Below are 26,487 nucleotides of genomic sequence, written 5' to 3'. Positions count from 1 at the left end.
AGGAAGGGGATCAGGGATGTGTAGAGTTGCTAAGAGCAAAGAGAGTGATTGAGGGCTCCAAGACAGCGGAATAGGGAGGGAGCTCACTGATAGAACGGGAAAAGATAGTTTAATAAAAGTGGAGATACTGTAGTCTCAGGGAAGAGTTAGGGGACAAACTGCAGAGGAAACTCTTCCGGAATTAGTGGGACACAGTCGACCTATGTGGAGGGCATGGGCACCCACGGATTGGGACCCCAGCTGCTGAATCTATGCACTAGCATTGGAAAGGGATGTGAGGAGAAACCGCAGTAGCCTGAGACACAGGCAGAAAAGCGGCAGGAAGAGCCTTGAGGGAATGTGGCTTGAAGCCCCATGGAGGAAAGTACATCAGCCTAACTAGAGGAGAGGAAAAAAAATAAAAGGGACCGGTACAGACACACATCTCTCTCTCCACTCACCTTACAAAGGAGGGGAAGACAATAGAGCAGGCACCATTTTGGATATACAAAACAGCTGCGCCAACACAGGGCTGTGCCCTCCCTCAGCCAAGCGAAAAAACCTACTCTGGTGGGGAGAAATAACAGGAGATTGCGACCTAGTGAATGTGTGGAGCTCATGAACCGGGACTGTGGAAAAATAAAGAAAACTGAGGCTGTGTGGCAGAATTCACGGTGTGGCTGAGACATGAATAATCTCAGTGGGAGACAACACAAATTCGCATGGCTTTGGCTACGTGGTGAGAGACATGGCAGGGGAATCTGAGCTTACACTGAGGACTGCACTGATCCTTTGTGTGTTCCTTCAAAAGAGCAGACAAATATACCCACTGGAACTAGTGCTCAGGCACTGATTGCCATCAAGGAGAAGAGCTCAGCTGAGCAGAATTACTTTCCCTCTGAAAGAAAAAAAAAAAGAAAAGAGAGAGAGAGAAGATTTACCCTGCCAAACCTGGGTGTGTCACCTTTGGCACACCCTTAACCCTGAAGAACTGAACAGAGCTCTCTGGCCACACCGATCACAAGCCTTTAGAGATTCACCAAAAGCAGACAGTCCACTTAATCTAAAGTCATAGTATAAGAGAAAAGCCACCACAGCGAGAGAAAAAAAAAAAAAAGAAACCAAAGAATATCTCCATAATGCCAAATGACAAACACAGAAACAGAGGAAACAAGAACAAGGAAGACATTATGATGCTCCAAATGAATATGACACTCCAATAGAAGATTCTGAAGATGAGCTAGAAGAAATGCAAGATACGGATTTCAAAAACTTTATGATGAGAAAATTTAGAAGTTATCAAAAATAAATGCATTAACTACAGAAATTCATATAGGACAGGACAGAAAATCTCTCACATGAAAAAGAAATCTTAAGGAGGAATCAAAATGAAATGAGGAATTTAGTAGAACATGAAATTGAGATATTGAAGAGAAATCAAAATGAAATGAAGAATTCAATAGAACAAATGAAAAACATATTTGAGAGCCTTAAAAAACAGAATTAGTGAGATAGAAGAGAAAATATTGGACTTAGAAGACAGAGCACAGAAAAGTGTACAGTCAATCCAAAGAAACAAAAGGAAAATTAGAAACCTAGAAGATATCATTGGGAATCTACAGGATACTATTAAAAAAAAAAACATTCAGGTTCTAGGAGTTCCTGAAGGCATGGAGATGGAGAAAGGATTAGAAGGCCTTTTTAGTGAGATACTAGCAGAAAACATCCCAGGTTTGGAGAAGGGCAGAGACCTCCAAGTACAGGGAGCACATAGAACCCCCAATAAACATGACCAAAAGAGATCCTCACCACGACACATTGTAATCAAACTCACCACAGTGAAGCATAAAGAAAAGATCCTAAAATGTGCAAGAGAGAAATGTCAGATTACTCTCAGAGTATCTCCAATTAGACACACAAAAGACTTCTCATCAGAAACCCTACAGGCTAGGAGGGAATAGACCAAGTATTCAGCGAAAAAAACTGCCATCCCAGAATATTATATCCTGTAAAGTTCTCATTTGTGAATGAAGGTGAAATAAAGACCTTTCATAGCAAACAGAAATTGAAAGAATTTGTCACCACTCGTCCAGCCCTGCAGAAGATGCTTAAAGATGTGCTACACACAGAAACACAGAAACGTGGCCATCACTATGAAAGGAGGTAAAGGAAGAAAATCTCCCAGTAAAAGATCAAAGGAAGTTCAAAGCATATATAAGAAACATCTTTGGGAAAATGGCAGGACAAAGTCACTACTTATCAATAGTCACATTGAATGTAAATGGCCTCAACTCTCCACTTAAAAGGTACAGACTGGCTGAATGGGTTAAAAAACAAAACCCATCTATTTGCTACTTACAAGAAACACATCTTTCCAACAAAGATGCAACAAAGATGAAAGTGAAAGGTTGGAAAAAGATATTCCATGCCAAAAGAAACAAAAAAAGAGCTGGCATAGCCATCTTAATATCAAACAGAATAAACTTTAACACAAAAACCGTTAAGAGAGACAAAGAGGGGCACTATACAATGATTAAGGGATCAATTTAACAGGAAGATGTAACTAACATAAACGTACATGCACCTAATTACAGGGCACCGGTTTATTTAAAAGATATGTTAAGGATCTTCAAGGGAGACTTAGATTCCAATACAATAGTATTGGTGGACTTCAATACACCACTTTCAGAAATAGACAGATCAACCAGGAAGAAGATCAAAAAGGAAACAGCAGATTTAATTGAATCTATAGCCCAAATGGATCTAATAGATATCTATAGAACTTTTCATCCTACACATAAAGAATTTACATTCTTCTCAGCAGTACATGGAACCTTCTCTAGGATTGACCACATACTAGGCCACAAAGCAAGTCTCAGCAAATTCAAAATAATTAGAATCATACCATGCAGCTTCTCAGACCACAGTGGAATGAAGCTGAAAATTAGCAACTCAGAATCCCTAGAGCATATACAAACATATGGAGACTGCACAACATGTTCCTGAATGAACACTGGGTCACAGAAGAAATCAAAAGAGAAATAAAAAACTTTATGGAAGTAAATGAGGATAAACACACAACATATCAAAACTTATGGGATACTGCAAAAGCAGTGTTAAGAGGAAAGTTTATAGCAATAGGTGTCTACATCAAGAAATTGGAAAGGCACCAAATAAGTGAGCTTTCAATGCATCTCAAGGATCTAGAAAAACTGCAGCAAACCAGACTGAAATCTAGCAGGAGAATAGAAATAAAAATAGTCATCAGAAATTACTACAAAGAGGTGTATACCAGCAAACAGGGAAATCTATCAGAAATGGATAGATTCCTGGACACATACAAGACTACTAAGTTGAACCAGGAAGATATAGAAAACCTAAACAGACCCATAACTTAGACAGAAATTGAATCAGTAATAAAGTCCCTCCCAACAAAGAAAAGCCCAGGACCAGATGGATTCACTGCTGAATTCTACCAGACATTTAAAGAAGAACTGACTCCAATTCTCCTCAAACAATTCAGAACAATTTAAAAAGAGGGAATCCTCCCAATTCTTTCTATGAAGCCAGAATTACCTTAATTCCTAAGCCAGAAAAAGATGTAGCACTGAAAGAGAATTACAAACCAATTTCCCCGAGTAACATAGATGCAAAAATCATCAATAAAATTCTGGCCAATAGAGTGTACCAACACATGAGAAATATCATCCACTCAGACCAAATAAGATTTAACCCTGGTAAGCAGGGATGGTTCAATGTTTGCATATCAATCAATGTGATATACCATACTAACAAACTGCAGAAGAAAAACCATATGATTACCTCAATAGATGCAGAGAAAGCATTTGATAAAAATGCAACACCCTTTCATGATGAAAACTCTGAGCAAATTGGGTATAGAAGGAACATTCCTCAATACAATCAAAGCAGTTTATGAAAAACCCATGGCCAGCATCCTATTGAATGGGGAAAAGCTGGAAGCATGTCCATTGATATCTGGTACCAGACAGGGATGCCTACTCTCACCACTGCTATTCATTAATTACTGGAACATTTAGCAAGAGCCAGGAGGCAAGAAAAAAAAATTAAAGGGATACAAATTACGAAGGAAGAAGTCAGACTATCTCTCTTTGCAGACGATATGATTCTTTATTTAAGGAATCCAAATAACTCTACTAAGAGACTATTGGAATTCAGAGAAGAGTTTGTCAAAGTAGCAGGATATAAAGTCAATGCACATAAATCAACAGCCTTTGTAGACACAAGCAATTCCATGGCTTAGAAAGAAGTTCTAAGATCAATCCCATATACAATAGCTGCAAAAAAAAGAAATACCTTGGAATAGACTTAATCAAGAACATTAAATATCTCTACAATGAGAATTATAAAATCTTAAAGAAATATAAGAGGATACCAAAAAAATGGAAAAATCTCCAAAAGCAATTTATAGATTCAATGCTATGCAACAGATAAACGATTGATATCCAAAATCCACAAAGAAATCAAGAAACTCCACAACAACAAAACAAACAACCCACTTAAGAGATGGGCCAAGGACCTCAATAGACATTTGTCAAAAGAGGAAATCAAAATAGCCAACAGGCACATGAAAAAAATGTTCAGGATCACCAGCAATCAGGGAAATGCAAATCAAAACCACAATGAGGTTCCACCTCACCCCGGTTAGAATGGCTCACATAGAGAAATCTACCAACAATAGATGGTGGCAAGGATATGGGGAAAAAGGGACACTAACCCACTGTTGGTTGGAATGCAAACTGGTATAGCCACTATGAAAGTCATTTTGAGATTCCTCAGAAACCTGAAAATAACCCTACCATACAACCCAGCCATCGCACTCCTTGGAATTTACCCAAAGGAATTTAAATTGGCAAACAAAAAAGCTGTCTGCACCTTAATGTTTATTGCAGCTCAATTCAATAGCAAAGACCTGGAATCAACCTAAATGCCAGTCAATAATAGACTGGATAAAGAAATTATGGGATATGTACTCTATAGAATACTATACAGTAGTAAACAAAAATGAAATCCGGTCATTTGCAACAAAATGGAGGAATCTGGAAAACATCATGCTGAGTGAATTAAGACAGACCCAAAGGGACAAATATCATATGTTCTTCCTGATTGGTGACAACTAACTGAGCACCATAAAGGGAACCTGTTGAAGTGAAATGGACACTATGAGAAACAATGAATTAATCAGCCTTGTCCTGACTGTCAAGGAACAACTTAATACTTTATCTTTTAGTATTTTTTCTACTTAATACTATTTGTTGAACTCTAATTAACACACAATTATTCTTAGGTGTTTAAATTTAACTGAAAAAATGACCCCTGCTAAATATAAGAGTGGGAATAAGAGAGGGAGGAGATGTACAGTTCGGCATATGCACAATAGGACTTACCCCTAATGGGAGAGTTAGAAACGTGTCAGGGGATTCCAATTCAATCCCATCAAGGTAGCATGTACCAATGCCATCTCACTAGTCAAAGTGATCAGTTTCAGTTCATAATTGATCATAATAATAGGATTAAGAGTCAAAGGGATCACATAGACAAGGCTAGTGTCTGCTAATATTAACTGATAAAATTAAAAAGAGAGAATGATCCAACATGGGAAGCAGGATACACAGCAGACTCAGAATGGCAGATGTCCTAAATAGCACTCTGGCCTCAGAATCAGCCCTTAAGTCTTTTGGATCTGGCTCAAAAGCCTATAAGAGTATTTCAGGCATGGAAAGCCTGAAAAAAAGACACTTTGGCAAAAAAATGAGCTAAAGATCTCTGTGAGTGAGATCCCAGTGCAAAGAATGGGCCATCAAAGAAGGAGGTACTTCTCTCTTAAGGGAGGAGAGAACTTCCACTTTGACTATGACCTTGTCTAAAGAAGATCAGAGTTTGTGAACTCAAGAGGCTTCCATAGCCTTGGCAGCTCGTGACAAGAACCTCAGGTGATTACTGATGCCATCAATAAGAATGCCAATTGTTAAATCAGCAACAGGAGTCACTGTGCACCTACTCCCCCTATAGGATCTCTGCCCTTAATGTGTTGTACTATGTAAATTAACGGTATAACTAGTACTCAAACAGTACTTTATATTTTGTGTTTTGTGTGGGTGCAAACTGTTGAAATCTTTACTTAGTATATACTAAATTGATCTTCTGTATATAAAGATACTTGAAAATGAATCTTGATGTGAATGGGATGGGAGAGGGAGTGGGAGATGGGATGATTGTAGGTGGGAGGGAAGTTATAGGGGGGAAAAGCTACTATAATCCAAAAGTTGTACTTTGGAAATTTATATTTATTAAATAAAAGTTATAAAAAACAAACAAAAAAAAAGAAATAGAAATATTATATAAAATATATTAACTTCCCACTATCAGTAATAAACACTGCAGAATTGAAAAAAGTAAAAAGAGCAAATAGAGCTTTTAAAAAGAAGAATGAAACACAGAGAGATGTCAAAGAGGAATGAAAACATTCACATTTATGTGACTTTAGTATTGTGCTAATTGATCATTAATCTCACAGAAGCAATAATAATTACTGTATTAACAAGTGAATATAAGGATAAAAGTTCTCACACTCAGAGAATGGAAGATTCAGAAATAGAGGCAGCTTAAGAGATTGATCTTGCAAAAATAATAAATCATAACAAGAAACAGGGAACTCATTTTTATTTGTCTGACTCCTACTCTTTATACTAAAATCAAGTAAAACAACATAAAAATCTTAAATGCAAATTATCCATTACCAGGGAAAAATCGAATACAAATTTTATAATACTTCTGAAAATAAAATATAATTTTAAAAATTATAAAAGTTTAACAATGGAGATATCTATTATTCATAGTGATCACAAGTTGTGGAAATTTTGATATTCCTTATCTTGAGTCAATGGAGTTCCAATCCCAATTAGCATCACAGCATGCTATGAATAAGGGCTAATAGTTTAGTTTATTAATAAGGAAATTAAAATCACTATTAGTTTGCAAATCATTAAGCATACAGTAGACTGGAAAATATGAAAATTAAAGGGGAATTGTCTGCTTTATTGAGAATGTGTCATACAGTGTACTCATTGATGACAAACTTTCCATTAGCTACAAAATTTTAAGAAGTGCCTGTCTTCACATAGCAGACTCTAATGGACTTATCCTAGAAAACTCTTAAACATGTGTTCTAGAAGAAATTTACCATGATGTTTACAATAACTATGTTGGCAATTCAAAATATAAAAATAAAATGGATAGTGCACATAGCAATCAATGCCATCAAAGTTGGCTTCATGGGTATGTGATCTGTGCAGACTTATAGGATCCTGAATTTTAGTTTATTCCACTAGGTTTAATGCTTTCCTGTTATAATCTTAAAATTCACAATACTTTTGGAACTATGGACCTTACACTGTCATTTTGAACTTGGTCTTATGAACTTTATAACCATTTCTGTATATAATTAAAATAATTAATATGTTCATATGGTGGTTTATTATAGCAATCAAAACAGATGAACCTCACGGTATTGTGCATCTACCTGGATGTAGTTCACAAGTTCATGTATCCACTATGACACCATTCATATAAATTTGACAAGTTGAAAAAAATTAAACTTTTTTCCAAGGTTGCACAATTAAACAGAAGATTTTACCCCTAAGTCAATACATAGATTATATTTAAGTTGCAATAAAGAGTGTGTGGTTTTAAAAGGAGTCTCCTAAGATCTTGGGGCTTTAAAATAATAATAAAAATGTTCAAATACGTCTTTACTGATTCTCCATACATGATTTATAAACTTTTCTTCATGTATCATTTATTCTAAGAGAACATTTAAGTGGAATAAGCATAAAATATGTGTTGACTAGAATTAAATGACATCAGCCCTGAATGTGTACATCTCAACCTTCCATGTATTTGAATGAAAGAGAAGTTGAGTGGAAGAGGACTGAAAGTTCAAGAGAGAAAAGCAGGATTTAATTTTGATATAGTATCCTAAGTGGTTGCCTAGAGCTAGATTCTTCAATTAGTGTACTTTAAATAATGGATTGGGAATGTACTTAAAATGTACTTTGGGGAGAAGCAACACTGAAGGGACTTTTTAGCTTTGTTATGTTTACTTTTTCAGGATGGGAAAACTTAGAAAATTTAAGCAAAGGTCAAGAAACCATAACCAAAATAATTATGAATCACACTTGCCAACATACTATAGGCTTGTAATTGCCAACTCTGTTTTTCTTCTTGCAATGGACTAGGAGCTTTGTTATGTTTCTGATGATGATGAAAATGCCAAAATTGATCAATTAATGAAATGTTTGAAGACATTGCTAGAGAACAAAAATGAAACACGATAAAAAACACCATAGTCTATTGCCAGCTAAGGGACCAATAATTAGATTGTCTCTGTGCCTGTTTTTCTCAGGATGGAACTATTTGTTCACAAACCATGTCCTAAAAATTCAGGCATATAATGATAACAAATGCGAGTTAGAGACTGAATTTATTAACTACTTCAGGAGGATAAATTAAGAAGTCTAAAACTACATTGAATATTTTATCACAAGAGTACTGTTTATTGTGCTGGCTAAGTGAAAATTTTGGAGTTATAAAAATAAACACTACGCTAATTCAAACTGTACTTATTATTCCAGCTACAGAGCTTTATGATTAACAATTAAATGTTCTAATTTCATATAATGGCCTATATGGTAGCACAAAGAACCCATTTTAATTTCTCAAGCTATGTCTTTACGTACAGCCCCATTAGAGGTAACTGATTGAAAAGGTAAAAATATTGAGAATGAGTGCTTTAAAATGGACTCATTTTTTTTTTAAATTAAACTCACTAGTGGAAATCTCTTAATGGAAATTTTTTAGGTCCAAATTCCCCAGGGAGATTTTTGGAATTAATTAAAAACAACATATTTCAACTACTTCTCCTGAACAGCATAACAGTAACTTGTACTGCTCTGACCTGGGATAAATCACTGTTTTCCTCTACAATCTGTCACACAATTCTCAAAATTACCTTTGAAAGATACATTTGCATTCATTGGACAGTGACATTAATATGTGAACACCTTGAGCAAACTTTCACCTGCCAGATTGGTAATTTACCTTTTATAAATTTAGTTTCACATCAGGTATTCCAATGTGTTGTGCCATTTATTATAGCATCATGTACAGAGCAAAAATCTTTTGTGGAATGTGTCATGTGTCTCAATAATTTTACTTTTTAATCTGAACATAACACTCCAATGTATTATAAAGCACCATGATTTGAAGAATGTCAAAATAATTTCTGCTTCCAAATAGCTTCCCTTTCCCTCTTGGTCCAAAATCTTTACTCTTCAAGGTCTCACAATGATACTGAAAATAGAAGTGCATTACCTAGAAGGCCATCCTTTACACAAAGGTGTGACCTTAAACAGCCACAAATAGGATTGCTGTTCATACACGATATATTCTAATTGAATTCTAGTCAAAATGATTATATCCATCTATTTGATAATTTGATTTTGAAAATAGAGTGATACTTTTCAGCAGGACACTCTCCATAAAACCACTATTCTCAGGTGGAGACTAAGTCACTTTAAATATGAATGTGTGAAGGAGAATGCAAGGTGATATTAAGGATGCACATCTCTGAAGTGTAATGTCATCAAATAGGTTCCATCGGAAAAAGTCGAGATAATTCCATCCATGTTGCTACAATTTAAAGGATTTCATTCTTTTTAAAAAATATTTATTTATTTATTTATTTGGAAGGCAGAGTTGAGAGAGAGAGAGAATCTTCCATCAGCTGCTGCCAGTGTTGTAAGCCGAATTCAACCTGACCACAGATTTTATTCTTTTTATGCCTGAATAATATTTCATTGTGCATATATACCTGACCTTCTTTATCTGGTCATCTACTGGCAGATATAAAATGAAGCTTAATGAAGAGAAATTTAAGTAAAATAAGCAATACAGAAAGGCAAGTACCATGCTCCCTCTCAGATGGAAGCTAGGAAAACTCAACCTGAATGCAATGTAGTAGTTACTAAAGAGTGGGAATGGTAAGGGTGGAAAGAAGGAGGTTGAATAATGGATAACAAATCAGCATTAGCTATAAGAAATAAGTTCCTAGTGTTACAAAGCATAGGAGGTTCAATTTCATTCACAATTAGCTATTACATAATTTATGAGCAAATAGAAATGTGAATTTTGTGATAGCTAACATGGGGGGTACAGATAACTCTTTCATATGCTTATTTCCTTTGGCCTGTATAAATTCCCAGGAGTGGAATGGCTGGGTCATATGGTAACTCTATATTCAGTTTCCTGAGGTACCTCTATATGGTATTCCACTGTGGCTGCATCAGTTTACATTACCACCAACAGTGAACTAGGATATCTTTTTCCCCAAATCGTCACCAGCATTTGTTATTCGTTGATTTATGTATGAGATCCACTCTAACTGGAATAAGGTGAAATCTCATTGTGGTTTTGATTTGCATTTCCCTGATGCCTAGTGAAACTGAGCATTTTTGTGAGTTTCTGCTGGCCATTTGGATTTCCTCTCTTGAAAAATGCCTATTCAGGTCCTTTGCCCACTACTTAAATGGATTGTATGTTTTGTTATTGAATTTCTTGAACTTTTTGTAGATTTTGGATTTAACACTTTAATAGTTGCATAGTTTGCAAAAATTTTCTCTCATTCTGTCTGTCCTTTCTTTCCTGAATGTTTATTTTGCAGTGCAAAAACTTCTCAGCTTGATGGAATCTCATTTGTCAATTTTGGCTTTGATTGCCTGTGTTTCTGAGATCTTTTCCAAGAAGTCTGCCTAGGCCAATGTCTTGCCAATGTCTTTAATGTTCTGTAGTAGTTTGATGTTATCTGGTTATAGATTTAGGTTGTTGATACATTTTGAGTGGATTTTTGAGTAAGGTGTGAGGTATAGATTTAGTTTCGAACTTCTGCCCATGGAGATCCAGTTTCACCAGCATCATTTTTTAAAGAGACTGTCCTTATTCTTGTTCCAGGGATTGACTTTAGCTCCTTTGTCAAAGATAAATTGGTTATAGTAGCATGCATTGATTTCTGGAGTTTCTATTCTGTTTCATTGGTCTACAAGTCTGTTTTTGTGCTATTCCAGAACGTTTTGATTATAACTTCCCTGTATTATTCTTGAAATCAGGTATTGTGATGCCTTGTGATGCTTCTGGCCTTCTTTTTGTTGTATGAGATTGCTTTAGCTATCTGGGACTCTTGTTTACATTTGAATTTTAGTATCATTTTTTCTATATCTGAGAAGAATGTCATTGGTATTTAGATTGGGATCACATTGAATTTGTAAATTGCTTTGCTGGTATGGACATTTTGATGATGTTGATTCTTCCAATGAACTTGGAAATTTTTTTCAATTTTTTAATGACCTCTTCTATTTTTTTCTTTAGTGTTTTATAATTTTCATCTTAGAGATCTTTGACAACCTGATTAAATTTATCCCAAGATATTTAACTCTTTTTGGAGCAATTGTGAATGGATTAATCTTTTTTTTTTTTTTTTTTTTTTTTTTTTTTTTTTTTTTTTGACAGGCAGAGTGAACAGTGAGAGAGAGAGACAGAGAGAAAGGTCTTCCTTTTGCCGTTGGTTCACCCTCCAATGGCCGCCATGGCCAGCATGCTATGGCCGGCGCACTGTGCTGATCCGAAGGCAGGAGCCAGGTGCTTCCCCTGGTCTCCCATGGGGTGCAGGGCCCAAGTACCTGGGCCATCCTCCACTGCACTCCTGGGCCACAGCAGAGAGCTGGCCTGGAAGAGGGGCAACTGGGACAGAATCCCGTGCCCCTACCAGAACTAGAACCCCATGTGCCGGAGCCGCTAGGCAGAGGATTAGCCTATTGAGCCGTGGTGCCAGCTAATGGATTAATCTTAGAAAGTTCTTTCTCAGCTATGGCATTGTCTATGTATACAAAGGCTATTGATATTTGTGTTGACTTTACATCCTTCCACCTTACCAAACACTTTTATGAGTTCCAATTGTCTCTCAGTGGAGTCTTTTGAATCCCCTATATATAGAATCATGTCATCCGTAAATAGGGATAGTTTGATTTCCTAGTTTCCAATTTGTATCCCTTTGATTTCTTTTTCTTGCGTGATGGCTCTCACTGAAACTTGCAGAACTTTATTGAATAGCAACGGTGGGAGTGGGCATCCTCATTTGTTTCTGGATTTTACTAGGAGTTCTTCCAACTTTTCTCCATTCAATAGGATGTTGACCGTGGGTTTGTCACAAATTGCCTTGATTGTGTTAAGGAATATTCCTACTAAACCCAATTTGCTTAAGGTTTTCATCATGAAAGGATGCTATTATTTTATTGAATGCTTTCTCTGCATCTATTCAGATAACCATATGGTTTTGTTCTTCAGTTTGTTAATGTGATGTATCACATTTATTGATTTGCAAATATTGAAGTATCTTTGCATACCAGTCATTAATTCCACTTGGTCTTGGTCATTGAATAAATCAAAAATTTCTATAATCAAATGAAGATGACAATATATCATATCAAAACTTATGAGTACAGCAAAAGCAGTGTTAAGAGGGAAGTTTATAGCAATTAGTGCCTACATGAAGAAATTACAAAGGTACCAAATAAAAGAAATATCATTAATCTCAAGGACCTAGAAAAGCAATAACAAAACAAATCCAAAATTAGTAAGAGGAAAGAAACAAAATTAGAGGAAAAACTGATAAGAACAGATACTACACTTGATTTTAGCCAAAAAGCCGAGACAGAGAGAAAGGTCTTCCTTTGCTGTTGGTTCACCCTCCAATGGCCGCCGTGGCTGGCACGCTGTGGCCGGCGCATCATGCTGATCCGAAGGTAGGAGCCAGGTGCTTCTCCTGGTCTCCCATGCGGGTGCAGGGCCCAAGTACTTGGGCCATCCTCCACTGCACTCCCGGGCCACAGCAGAGAGCTGGCCTGGAAGAGGGGCAACCAGGACAGAATCCGGTGCCCTGACCAAGACTAGAACCCGGTGTGCCCGCGCCGCAAGGTGGAAGATTAGCTTATTGAGCCGCGGCGCCAGCCAGAATTTATCTTTCTTTATTGAAAAATATTTTTTTTAAACTTTTATTTAATGCATATAAATTTCCAAAGTACGACTTATGGATTACAATGGCTTCCCCCCCATACCGTCCCTCCCACCCACAACCCTCCCCTTTCCCACTCCCTCTCCCCTTCCATTCACATCAAGATTCATTTTCGATTATCTTAATATACAGAAGATCAGCTTAGTATACATTAAGTAAAGATTTCAACAGTTTGCTCCCACACAGAAACATAAAGTGAAAAATAATAGATGATTTTTTTCAAATGATGATGAAATCAGAGCAGCCCTATTGTCATGTTTAATCCCAGTGAGAGTCAAGTTGGGAATTGATAATTTCTTTTCTTTCTTTTTTTTTTTTTTTTTTTTTTACAGAGGATCAGTTTAGTATGCATTAAGTAAAGATTTCAACAGTTTGCACCCCCATAGAAACACAAAGTAAAATATATTGTTTGAGTACTCGTTATAGCATTAAATCTCAATGTACAGCACATTAGGGATAGAGATCCTACATGAGGAGTAAGTGCACAGTGACTCCTGTTGTTGACTTTACCAATTGACACTCCTGTCTATGGCATCAGTAATCTCCCTATGCTCCAGTCATGAGTTTCCAAGGCTATGGAAGCCCTCTGAGTTCTCCGACTCTTATCTTGTTTAGACAAGGTCGTAGTCAAAGTGGAGGTTCTCTCCTCCCTTCAGAGAAAGGTACCTCCTTCTTTGATGACCTGTTCTTTCCACTGGGATCTCACTCGCAGAGATCTTTTGCCAGAGTGTCTTGGCTTTCCATGCCTGAAATACTCTTATGAGCTTTTCAGCCAGCTCCGAATGCCTTTAGGGCTGATTCTGAGGCCAGAGTGCTATTTAGGACATCTGCCATTCTATGAGTCTGCTGAGTATCTCACTTCCCATGTTGGATCACTCTCCCCTTTATTTACTCCATCAGTTAGCGTTAGCAGGTACTAGACTTGTCTATGTGCTCCCTTTGACTCCCAGTCCCTTCACCATGACCAACTGTGAAGTGAAACTGATCACCTGGAACAGTGAGATGGCATTGGTACATGCCACCTCGATGGGATTGAATTGGAATCCCCTGGTATGCTTCCAACTCCACCACTTGGGGCAAGTCAGCCTATTTGCTTTTCAGTTAGTGTTTTCTTTCAGCATTTTAATTGTGTAAATCCACTATCTTCTGATTCCATAGACTGATGAGAAGTCAGCCATTAAACTTATAGCACATAACATTTGTAACACATAACCATTTTTATAACGAAATGTTTGTAAAGAACAAAAAATTAGTGGCGCAATTAAGAAGTTAAAATATCCTGGGACTAATATAATTTGTATGAATATGCATTTGTATATTTATATAAATACATTTGGCTTTTACTTGTTAGCTTTTGCTCTCAGAATACCAGTTATAGTTGTAAAAAGCTCTTAAATGTCTTTAGTTATGAAGGACACATCTTCATGATCATTCCACCCTATCCACAAATATTTACTTAATGCCTTTTTATGCCAGTATTTAAATCTGCTTGCAATTAGAAATTATCTTTCATTATTATGCATTAAAAACGAACTGTGCTTCCCAAACAGGCTCTGGTTTTCTGATTAAGCCTGAGTCACTCATTGGAACAGTGTTTCTCAGTTACTTATGCAGACGCATAAGTCCACTGAGGTTGTACAGGAAAAAAAAATAATGGAATTTTGAGGTGAGCAAGTAAACAATGAAAGAGTCATTGAAATAAACTGTCTCCCTTCTGAGGGCAGTCAATTTGTGATCTTTCCAGAGACTGCAAGCAGAAGAAAAATGATACTTCTTCCGCTCTGTTCCTCACTCCCTTCGGATCTCCATCACTCCTGCTTCCATGGATGAGCCCTTCTAAACTTCAGGTTCTGTCATGTATAACTGTCATATAATTTCCACTGCAAAATGACAATGCCGAATTTTATAGACGCATTTTTGCAGAAGGGATATAGAAAGTCTGTGTATAAATATTGACAGATAAAGTGAAATGTGATGAATTAGATGCGAAGAGTCTAGACAACACTTGGCATTTTGAAATGAACGGGGACACAGATAACAATTGGACAGTAGCTGGCATGAATTACAAGACCAAAATACAATAGGATAAATGTCATATTATATTTTGATAGGAATGATCCAGTTATGAGAAAAAAATCAATAATTCTTAGATAAAATGGAGAATCATTGGGAAAGTGCCCTTGAACATAAAGAAAGAGGGGACTACTCAAGTTATGCAAAATGAAGGGATACGTCTTGGATAGTGGTATGAGCAGTTGAACTAAACCCTAAAATGGTAGCAGTAAGGACATGATGTGGAGAGATGAGCTGACAAAGTAATAATTCCTCCTCCTCCTCCTCCTCCTCCTCCTCCTTCTTCTTCTTCTTCTTCTTCTTCTTCTCTCTCTCTCTCTCTCTCTCTCTCCTCTCTCTCTCTCTCCTTCTCTTTTTCCCTCTTCCTCTCCCTCTCCCTTTCCGGAAAGTCATATATAGATAGTGAGATGGCAGATAAGAAGAGACAGGATAGATGTTTGAAGAGAATGGGTAAGGTATGTTTAATTGTTGAAGTTTTTAAGAGCGAAATATTCAGGAAATACAGGATTTGCATGGAAGCTTTAAAAGTGATTGAACTCATGTGTTATAATACAAGCCATAAAGCAAATTTATACATTGTATCAAGAATCAGAAGCTGAGCAAGATGGCAGAGTAGGATTTATAAACTATTTTTGTCCACAAAATACAAACATGGGTATAACAGCATTGAGGAGGCCCATGTATCCATGTAGTAGTTTGCAGCAACACAGTGGTATATAAGCAGAATAACCACATAGAGAAAGAGTTGCTGCAGAGCTTAGCCCAGTGAGATAACTAACAGTCCTCCCTGTCATGGACTTCCCAAAAAATGAATCATTGCTGTATCCCACCAGGTTCCAGGATGAAGCCACTTTTGTCTGGTGCCAGGACCAGAACTCCAGCCCTTCCGAATTCTGCTTTCACTCCAGATCTAAAGCTGTTGCTGTCCCATGCACGGACATATCCCTGATTTGGACTGTACAGGCATTCATCTCTAATCCATGTTTTAGACTTTACTTTTTGGCCAGACCATGTGTCCTTGAACCTAAAACACCAGAGCAACTGTTGCTAGGGTCTAGCTCATTTCAGGCCTTGGTTATTTGTCCACAGAACTTTGTTCCTATATACAACCATACTACTGAGCTTGGCTCCACAGCTATTTAATGAATAACAATAATCTGGCATCAGAACCACTGTCAGAAGTTAGGGTACCCAGATTATTAGCTGATAGAGCTTCTGGCTTGTCTATACTGCAGAAGTGAGTTACACAGTTGCACTGCATGCACTCATAGCTGAAACATCAGAGACACTGTCTTTCCAAGCTTAGTAGGCACCCTAGTGCATTGGTCCACTCACATGAGACCATGGTTCAGACTCTGGGGTTTCATGGCCCTTGGTGCATGGCACACATCAAACACTGATGGGTGCTGATGGCACTGCATTTTTGCTCAGAAGCTATATCCAATGCTAAGAAAGATCTTTGAAGCTATAACTTCCTCAGTGAATGAAAGACATCAGAAGGACTTGAGCAGTTTAAGGCATAAAAATCTCAATAGCCTTGTTGCCCATCACTGCTTAAGACATATGGTTGGCAGTGCCGATTCTAGCTAACAGATCTCTCTGGTAACTGCCATTTTGCCCTCACTGGAACCAGAACTAGCATAACTTCCACAGCCAGGGCTCTTTCACCCATGTCTATTCAAAACAATCACTAAGGTTTGAAAGAAGCACATGCTCTATCAAATGCACAATCTACAGGCGAGGAAGCAAGATACATGAAAAATCAATGAAATATGCAACCAACAAAACAATATAATAACTTGCTGGTAACTGACCCTGAAAGAAATGGAAAACTTGAAATTCCCTGAGAAATAAATCAGAATAATTATTCTCAAGAAGCTTAGCCAATTCAAGAGAACACAGAGAAGCAACTGAACAGAAAAAGAGAATCAATAAATAAAAAATGTAAGTTTAAAGGCGAGATTGAAATGATTTGTAAACATTTACAGAAATTTCAGAACTCAAACTGCAACACATGAATGAATATTATAATATATAGCATTGATAGCAAAAATGATCAGAAAAAAGAATCTGTGAACTGGAAGACAAGTTATTTTAAAATACACAGTAAAAAAGAAAGAATAGAATGAAAAAGATGAACAAGATCAATGGAATAAACAGGAAAAGAATCAAGAAAGCATACTTTTACATTATAGGTATTTCAGAGTTGAAAAAGGACAGATAGGCTATTTGATGAAATAATAGCTAAAAATAATCCTGAATTTAAATTTCTATATGGAGAAAGATATAAACATGCAGATAGAGAAAAGTCAAATGTCTCAGAAAACACTGAATTCAAAAAGGATCCCACCACAATATATCATAGAAGTATTAAAAAAAGGACAAAAATCTTCTTGAAAGCAAAAAGATTTTAAAAGATCCTCTCATGAGTCTACCAGTGGAATTCTAAACGAAAATTGCAGAACCAACAAAATTGGGATGATACATTCAATGTGCTGAAGGTATAAAAAAACAAAAACAAAACAAACACTTTACTTGACAAATCTGTCTTCCAGGAAAGAAAAAGAAATAAAGACTTTAAAGACTTTAGTACACAAACAAAAGCTCAGGGTTTTCAACAATAAACCTACCTTACAAGAAAAGCGGCGCCGGCACACCGGGTTCTAGTCCCGGTCGGGGCGCCGGATTCTGTCCCGGTTGCCCCTCTTCCAGCCCAGCTCTCTGCTGTGGCCAGGGAGTGCAGTGGAGGATGGCCCAGGTGCTTGGGCCCTGCACCCCATGGGAGACCAGGAAAAGCACCTGGCTCCTGGCTCCTGCCATCGGATCAGCGCAGTGCGCCGGCCGCAGCGCGCCGGCCGCGGCGGCCATTGGAGGGTGAACCAATGGCAAAGGAAGACCTTTCTCTCTGTCTCTCTCTCTCACTGTCCACTCTGCCTGTCAAAAAAAAAAAAAAAAAAAAAGAAAAGCCATAGTGAGCTCTTCAAGATGAAGCATAAGAGTGCTGTAAAATAACATGAGTACATGAAAATACAAATTACACTGGGAAAAGTAAGTAGACGGCCAAATGCAAGATATATGTTGATACTATAATGGAGGGGGTGATATTGTGGCACAGTTGGTTAAGCTACTGCTTGCAATGAGTTTTTAATCCAGCTTTCTGTTAATGTGCAGGGGAAGGCAGAAGAATGTGATCTTAATAGCAGGCCCCTGTTATCCATGTGGTAGTTCCTGATACCTAGCTTGTGCTTGGTGAAGATCTGTCTGGATGCAGACATTTGAGAAGAGAACTAGTGGATGGAAAATCTGTTTTTCGCTCTGCCTTCCAAATAATAGTAAATAACTTGTTTTTGAATTTTGTAAGTCATTAAGGCTGAATTAGTCTGTACATTCCACAGGAAACTTAATCATCTAAACACTAACATCACATAAAAACCTAATCTCTTCTATATTTCTTTAGATAAAAATCATGGCTATTAGCATAATTTACTAAAACATCCAGAAATATTCCCTTGCTTCTTATAATATAATGAGTCTGATTAAATAATCAATTACAATTATGCTTTATAATTACTTATATTTTTCTCTTCCTCAGAAGATTTTTGTTAACTGTGACAGATTTATGTTCCACAAATTAATCAATAAAATATAAATATATTGTAAATGTGACTACATTTTGTATTCTTTGACTAACTAGTAGTAGGAAGATGAATTCAAAATATATCTGTATGCTTTAGGATTTAAAAATTTAGGCGCCGCGGCTCACTAGGCTAATCCTCCGCCTAGCGGCGCCGGCACACCGGGTTCTAGTCCCGGTCGGGGCGCCGGATTCTGTCCCGATTGCCCCTCTTCCAGGCCAGCTCTCTGCTGTGGCCAGGGAGTGCAGTGGAGGATGCCCCAAGTGCTTGGGCCCTGCACCCCATGGGAGACCAGGAAAAGCTCCTGGCTCCTGCCATCGGATCAGTGCGGTGCGCCGGCCGCAGCGCGCCGGCCGCGGCAGCCATTGGAGGGTGAACCAACGGCAAAGGAAGACCTTTCTCTCTGTCTCTCTCTCTCACTGTCCACTCTGCCTGTCAAAAAAAAAAAAAAAAAAAAAAAAAAAAGAAAAAAAAAATTTATTCACTACCAGTTTCAAAGAAAGGTATATAGGAAGGAATAATACAGAGACTATTCTTTTCCTGTTTTAAATTTTATAAAGCCCGTTAGTTCATGTACATAATATTTAGAACTTTTAATGAACAAGGTATCATTTGAAATATAAACTAATTGCACTAACATATGTTATTACTGAGTAATTTTTGTAATCATTAGCACCTACATACTGCTTGCAGAATATCACTTATGGTTCTAGTACCATATTTACATTAGCACATTTGCTTCTCATAGAAACTCTTTGAGGTATATACTCATTTTTAAAATTTTTTTATTTTTATTATTTTTTTTTTGACAGGCAGAGTGGACAGTGAGAGAGAGAGACAGAAAGGTCTTCCTTTGCCGTTGGTTCACCCTCCAATGGCCGCCGTGGCCGGCGCGCTGCGGCCAGCGCACCGCACTGATCCGATGGCAGGAGCCAGGTGCTTCTCCTGGTCTCCCATGGGGTGCAGGGCCCAAGCACCTGGGCCATCGTCCACTGCACTCCCTGGCCACAGCAGAGAGCTGGCCTAGAAGAGGGGCAACCAGGACAGAATCCGGTGCCCCGCCCGGGACTAGAACCCAGTGTGCTGGCGCCGCAAGGTGGAGGATTAGCCTAGTGAGCCACAGCACCGGCCGAGGTATATACTCATAATTACCCTCATATGAGAAAGCTGGGCCATAAAGAATTTAAGTAACTTATCCTAAAACATACAGCTAGCAAGTGACAGAATTGCAATTCTCTGTAGTCTGGTTGCAAATTCTGGACTCTTATTCTGCGTGGTATACATTCCAAGCCTGCAAACACACTTTCTTGCAAACATATGAGGCCTACATGGCAAGTCAATTAGAGAAGCTACCAGAAAGTAACAGATATCCTAATTGGAATAAGCCTTGTGGCACTGGATCCTGCTAATCATCGAGTGAGTGAGCACAATGAAAATCTAGATAACTTTGGGAATGATGGCATAAAGTTCTTATACTCAGAAATATCTACAAAATTTAGAAAAAGCATTGTTAAAAAAAACACCCTAGATTCTTTGAAATGTCATGAGTTATTAAAAAAAAAAAAACCTTGCACAACATCATTGAGTTGTTTGTTAAGAAAATTTTCAGAATTCTAGTAGTTTGAACATGCATATGCTCACAGCAAAACTGATTTTTTTTTATTACTCCATTGACCATAAAGTGTTGCTCACCTTCAGTCAAAGACAGCTATACTAAACCCTAAGTAGGATCAAATAAAACCAGACAACCTTGAAGGTAGAGACAGCAGAAATCTCTGTAGCACAAGATCAAGAAAATTGGATTCAACCTAATGGACCGAGAAAACACTTACTAAAAGGAAAATGGTATTGAGAGACTGTCTCAAAGAAATTTGTTGGGTTATTCAGGAGATCCATTGTGTTCAATTAGCAACTTTGTTTTAACAGAATCCTCTTACTTATTTCTAGAATAAAATTCCGTTTCATTGCAATCAAGTATCTGTATAACATTTGGATAAAAATCTATAAATTTTAAATAAGCTAATTCAAAATATTTGAATTTAGATTTATTTGTGTAAAATGAAAACAATTGCATTAAATTCATATGTATATGTATTAATTTTCCAGTTTTGCAAACATTATTTTCACTCTTTATTGTTAATCAAGTAAGATGAATTTTACTCTCTCATATGTCAGAAGGTAGAACACATCGGTGTCTTTTTCTGATAATTACTGAACCTTGACGCCGTAATTCAATAGAAAAGGGGACAAAAATCAATGACATAGACATTGTCAAGGTTAAATAACTACTGAGAAATGGAGGAAAAAAGTGAACATTTTATTATTTGTAAATAAACACCAGTTTTTGCATATCCCCCTGATCATTTTTTTCTAGTAAAATATTTTAGAAAAGTAGTATTTTTGTTTTGTACTGAAAGTTTTTTCTGAATATATTTTATATTTTCCATAGCAGTTTCTTTATGGGTTACCATTTAAGCAATTCATGAGGATTAAAAGAAAGGGCTCAGAGAAATGATGGAATGCATTTTTTTTTCCTGTGAGATCAAATCTGTTTCAGTAGAATCATTTTCATCAGTCTACTCTTTATATTATAAAATCAAAAAAATATTAAATCTGTTTTAACTCATAACTCATTGTTAATAATTTGGCATTAACCATGGGCAACCGAAAGTGCAGAATATACTCATATTCTTATACTTATACTCACCCTTTTAAAAGTAATGCCAGCAGTTTGTAAATGGCAAGTTAACAGTTCTGCCATAGCTCATTCTTGATGAGTGGGTGTGATATACTAATAAGATATGGTTTTTCAGAAAGAATAAATTAAAACTAATTCCTGTGATTGTATCTTAATGATTAATGAAATAATGAAGTATGTCATGAATTCCTACTATCCATCTCAGAAGGAGTGGTTGCCCTAGTCTGCATTGATCTCAATACCTAAAACCTGTGTTTTTAAAAATGTGTGTAGTTTTAGAGATCAAAATGTCTAATTTGCTTATAGTCATCAGTAAGCATTGGTTGTTTGTTTGTTTGTGTACTTATTTTCTTTTCCTTGGAAGGCATGGTAGGAGAGAGAGAAAGAGGAAGAGAGACAGAGAGAAAGAAGAAGAAAGAAACAAAGAAAGAAAAAGAAGAAAGGAAGGAAGGGAGGAAGGAAGGAAGGAAGGAAGTAAGGAAGGAAGGAAGGAGAAGAGGAAGAGGAAGAGGAAGAGGAAGAGGAAGAGGAAGAGAGAGAGAGAGAGAGAGAGAGAAAGAGAAAGAGAAAGAGAAAGAGAAAGAGAAAGAGAAAGAGAAAGAGAAAGAGAAAGAGAAAGAGAAAGAGAAAGAGAAGGAGAAAGAGAAAGAGAAAGAAGGAGAAAGAAGAGAAACAAAGGTCTTCCATCTGCTAGTTCCTGCTCCAAATGCCTGCAACAGCCATGGCTGAGATAGACCAACACCAGGTTCCAGGAACCTCATTTGTGTCTGTCACATGGTTGACAGGTACCAAGCACCTGAGCCATTTTCAGCTGCTTCCTTTTGTGCCATAACAAGTTGCTGGAATGGAAGCACAAATGCAACTTGAATCCAGTCCCTCTGATATTGATCGTGGGCTTCCCAAGCAGTAGTTTAACCTGCTGTGTCACATCAGACACCTGAAAATAATATAGTAAATATGGGAATATAGATGTGTCTTTGATCTATGTATTTAATATTCTTTGTATAGTATGTATATATATATATATATAGTAGTTATATTGCTGGATTACATGGTAATTTTATTTATACATTTTGATAAGCCTCTTTACTATTTTCCATAATAATAATAATAAACATCTCACTTAACAGAGTTCCCCATTCTCAACATCCTATCACAATAATGATAGTCATTTTTCCTGGAATGTGATAAAAGCTCATTGTGGTTTTAATTTGCATCTGCCTAATGATCAGTAATGTACTTTTTTTTTTTTTGGTGTACATGTTGGCCGTTTATATGTCTTCTTTTCTAAAATTTTATTTAAGGTAAGCAAATTCCATGTATTTCATATATACGGATTTAGGAACATAGTGATAACCCCCACCCTCCTCTCCCTTCTTTCCAGTCTCCCACCCTTCCTCTCCTTTGATCTCTCATTCCCTGTTTTCAGTTTGCTTTATGCTCATAACATTAACTCTACAGTAAGTAAAGAGTTCAACAACTATTAAGAAGAAAAACAACACTGTTCCTGAACAGTCAAGACAAAGGCTGTAAACAATTTTTGAATCTCAAAATGTCAATTTATTTCCTATTCATTACAATTTTGGTACTCCATTAGTTATCACAGGTCAGGGAAAACATGACATTTTTTCTTTTGGGGACTGGCTTATTCACTACGTATAACGGCTTCCAGTTGCATTCTTTTTTTTTTTTTTTCAGAAGTTAGGATTTCATTATTTTTTATAGCTGAATAGTAATATATGTAGAGTAGTTATATATATATATATATTATATGAGTAGCAATATTATAAATTATGTAGTAGTATAATGTGAGCAGTTATATATTGTGATTTTGTTTTCCAGTCATCAGTTGATGGACCCTCATATTTATTGAAGCTCAAATCACAATAGCTAAGAAATGCAATGAACCCAGATACATGTCTTCTTTTCACAATTGTCTACTCAGTTCTTTGGTTCATTTATTAGTTGGATTATTATGACATTGCTTTTGAGTTGTTTGAGTTCCTTGTGTTGGCTAAATACCAATCTTTTGTCAGATGTACAGTAACAAACATTTTCTTCTATTATGCCAACTATTCCTTCAGCATTGTTTATTTCTTCTGCCATGAAAAAGCTATTTATTGTAGTGTAATTTCATTTGTCTGTTTTTGCTTTTGTTGTCTATGCTTTTGGGTTATATCAAAAATATCGAGGCAATAGATTTTTGTCTTGTTTCTTTTAGTAGCTTTTTAGTTTTAGGTATTACATTTATATCTATAATAAATTTTGAGTTGATTCATGTGCAGGGAATATGATAAGAATATAATTTAATTCTTTTGCAGGTATATACTCAGATTTCTCAAAATTCTTCATTGAACATACTGCCCCTTCCAAATCATGTTCTTTGAAACTTTATCAAACATCAGTTGGACCTAACTGCATGAATATATTTCTGTGTACTCTATTACACAGTGCCTGTGTTTCAATTTTCATGTCAATGCTTTTTGTAATTTTTAACATTTTTTTATTTTTTAGATAACATATTTGTTACTTACATTATAGACATAAAATCAATGCTCCACTAAATAAAGAGTTCAACAGACAAAGAGCAAAAGACCATAGTTCAGGAAGATAGGTAAGGGCTATAAAAATCTATCAAATGAAAAACTGTCAATTTCACCAACGCTTAGTAAATTTCAATCCAGTCACAAATTGTCAAAACTATAGTAGTATATAACTTGTAACAACTTGCATGACAAAGATTCAAAACAATTTGACCAAATGCTAAATTTGTAGCAACACTGGTACATACAGGCATTTCTTTTTATTTTAACTGTTTTTAAAATTGTAGCTCCCATATGTAAGGGAGAATGTGATATTTGTCTTTCTATGTGCAGCTTATTTTACTTAATATGATGTCCTTCAGTTGGACACATGTTTATGCAAAAGATAGAATTTGATCCTTTTTTTTTTTTTTGAAATTGTTACAGAAAAAGAGGGAGAGAAAAAGAGGCAGATCTTGCATCTGCTGGTTGGCTCCTAAATTGGCAGTTAACTGCCATGGCCAGGCCGAAACAATAAGCCCAGAGCTTCCCATGTGAGTGTAGCAGCCCAAACACTTGGATTATCTTCTGCTGCTTTTCCCATGAGCATTAACAGGGAGCAGCAGGGACATGAACTGGCACCCATATGGGATGCCGGTGTCAAAGGGAGCAGCTTTTACCTGGTCCTGACTTTCATCCTTTTTGTAACTGAATAATATTCTATTGTGTATACTTACCACTTTCTAAAATTCATTCTTCTGATGATGGCACCTTGTATGATTACATATTTTGGCTGCTGTACTACTATAAGCATGGTGGAACGTGTGTCTTTTATAAGTATGCTTGTGTACTTTGAGTATATACACAGTAGTGGGATTGACAAATCATATGGCAACTATTGCTAGTATTGTAAGTACTCTCCATACTGTTTTCCAAAGTGGCTGCACTGACTTACACTTCCTATTTCTCTACATCCTCACCAGCATTTGTCACCATTTGTTGGACAACAGCCATCCTGGTAAGTTTGTGCTGATATCTCACTGCAGTTTTCATTATGGAGAGCTACATTAGGCATTTTTAAAAATATATTTGTTGGGGCCGGCGCCGCGGCTCACTAGGCTAATCCTCCGCCTTGTGGCACCAGCATGCCAGCTTCTAGTCCTGGTGGGGGCGCCGGATTCTGTCCCAGTTGCCCCTCTTCCAGGCCAGCTCTCTGCTGTGGCCAGGGAGTGCAGTGGAGGATGGCCCACGTGCTTGGGCCCTGCACCCCATGGGAGACCAGGAGAAGCACCTGGCTCCTGCCATCAGATCAGCGGGGTGCTCCAGCTGCAGCGCGCCGGCCACGGCGGCCATTGGAGGGTGAACCAACGGCAAAGGAAGAACTTTCTCTCTGTCTCTCTCTCTCACTGTCCACTCTGCCTGTCCAAAAAAAAAAAAAAAAAAAAAAAAAAAATTTGTTGGCCATTATATTTATTCTTTTGAAAACTGTCTATTAGGATCTTTCCTAATTAGATTGGTTGATTTTTTTTTTTTTTTTTTTTGCGGCGGTTTCTGAGTTGCTGATATACTTTAGAATTTATATTTTGTCTAATAGTTTACAAATGCTTTTTCCTATTCTGTCAGCTGTGTCTTCACTCTGTTGATTGCTTCTTTTGCTGTGCAGAAGTTTCTGAGTTTGATATAATCTCATTTATATAGTTTTGCTTTTTTTTTTCCTGTACTTTGGGGCTCTTATCCAAGAAGTCATCACTAACACTGATATTTTAAAAGCTTTCCCCTGCATTTTCTTCCAGCAATTTCATAGTCTCAAGTCTTATTTTAGGTCTTTTTTTTAATTTTTTTATTTGGCAGGTAGAGTTATAGACAGTGAGAGAGAGAGAGAGAGAGAGGAAGGTCTTCCATCCATTGGTTCATTCCCCAAATGACCACTATGGCTGGAGCTGTGCCAATCTGAAGCCAAGAGCCAGGTGCTTCTTCCTGGTCTCCCATGTGGGTGCAGGTGCCCTAGCACTTGGGTCATCCTCCACTACCCTCCCAGGCTACAATAAAGAGCTGGACTGGAAGAGGAGCAACCAGGATTAGAACCCAGCACCCATATGGGATGCTGGTGCTGCAAGCAGAGGATTAACCAAGTGAGCCACAGCGCCGGCCCCTTATTTTAGGTCTTTAATCCACCTTGAGTTGATTATGGTATATGATGAGAGGTAGGGATCTAATTTTTCTACATATGTGTGTCCAGTTATTTGAGTTCTATTTATTGAAGAGATCATCCTTTCTCCAATGTATGGTCTAGAAATTTTTGTCAAAAACCAATTAGATGTAAGTATATGGATTACTTTCTGATCTCTCTCTGCTGTTTCACTGATGCATGTGTTGGTTTTTATGTCAATACCATGCTGTTTTTGTTACTATAGCTTT

At 37.1% G+C, this 26,487-nt stretch overlaps 1 pseudogene; it reads right to left on the bottom strand.

Annotated features, from left to right (window-relative positions):
- Positions 1 to 12,698: 12,698 nt before the first annotated feature.
- Positions 12,699 to 12,788, bottom strand: LOC127492255 (U2 spliceosomal RNA; annotated as a pseudogene).
- Between the last annotated feature and the right edge of the window lie 13,699 nt (positions 12,789 to 26,487).

This window comes from Oryctolagus cuniculus, chromosome 9, assembly GCF_051225735.1.
Source record: "Oryctolagus cuniculus isolate XC-2025 breed Fujian yellow rabbit chromosome 9, ASM5122573v1, whole genome shotgun sequence".
Lineage (NCBI taxonomy): Eukaryota > Metazoa > Chordata > Mammalia > Lagomorpha > Leporidae > Oryctolagus > Oryctolagus cuniculus.
Note: the sequence above shows the minus strand (reverse complement) of the source record. Positions and strands in the feature narration are given on the sequence as shown.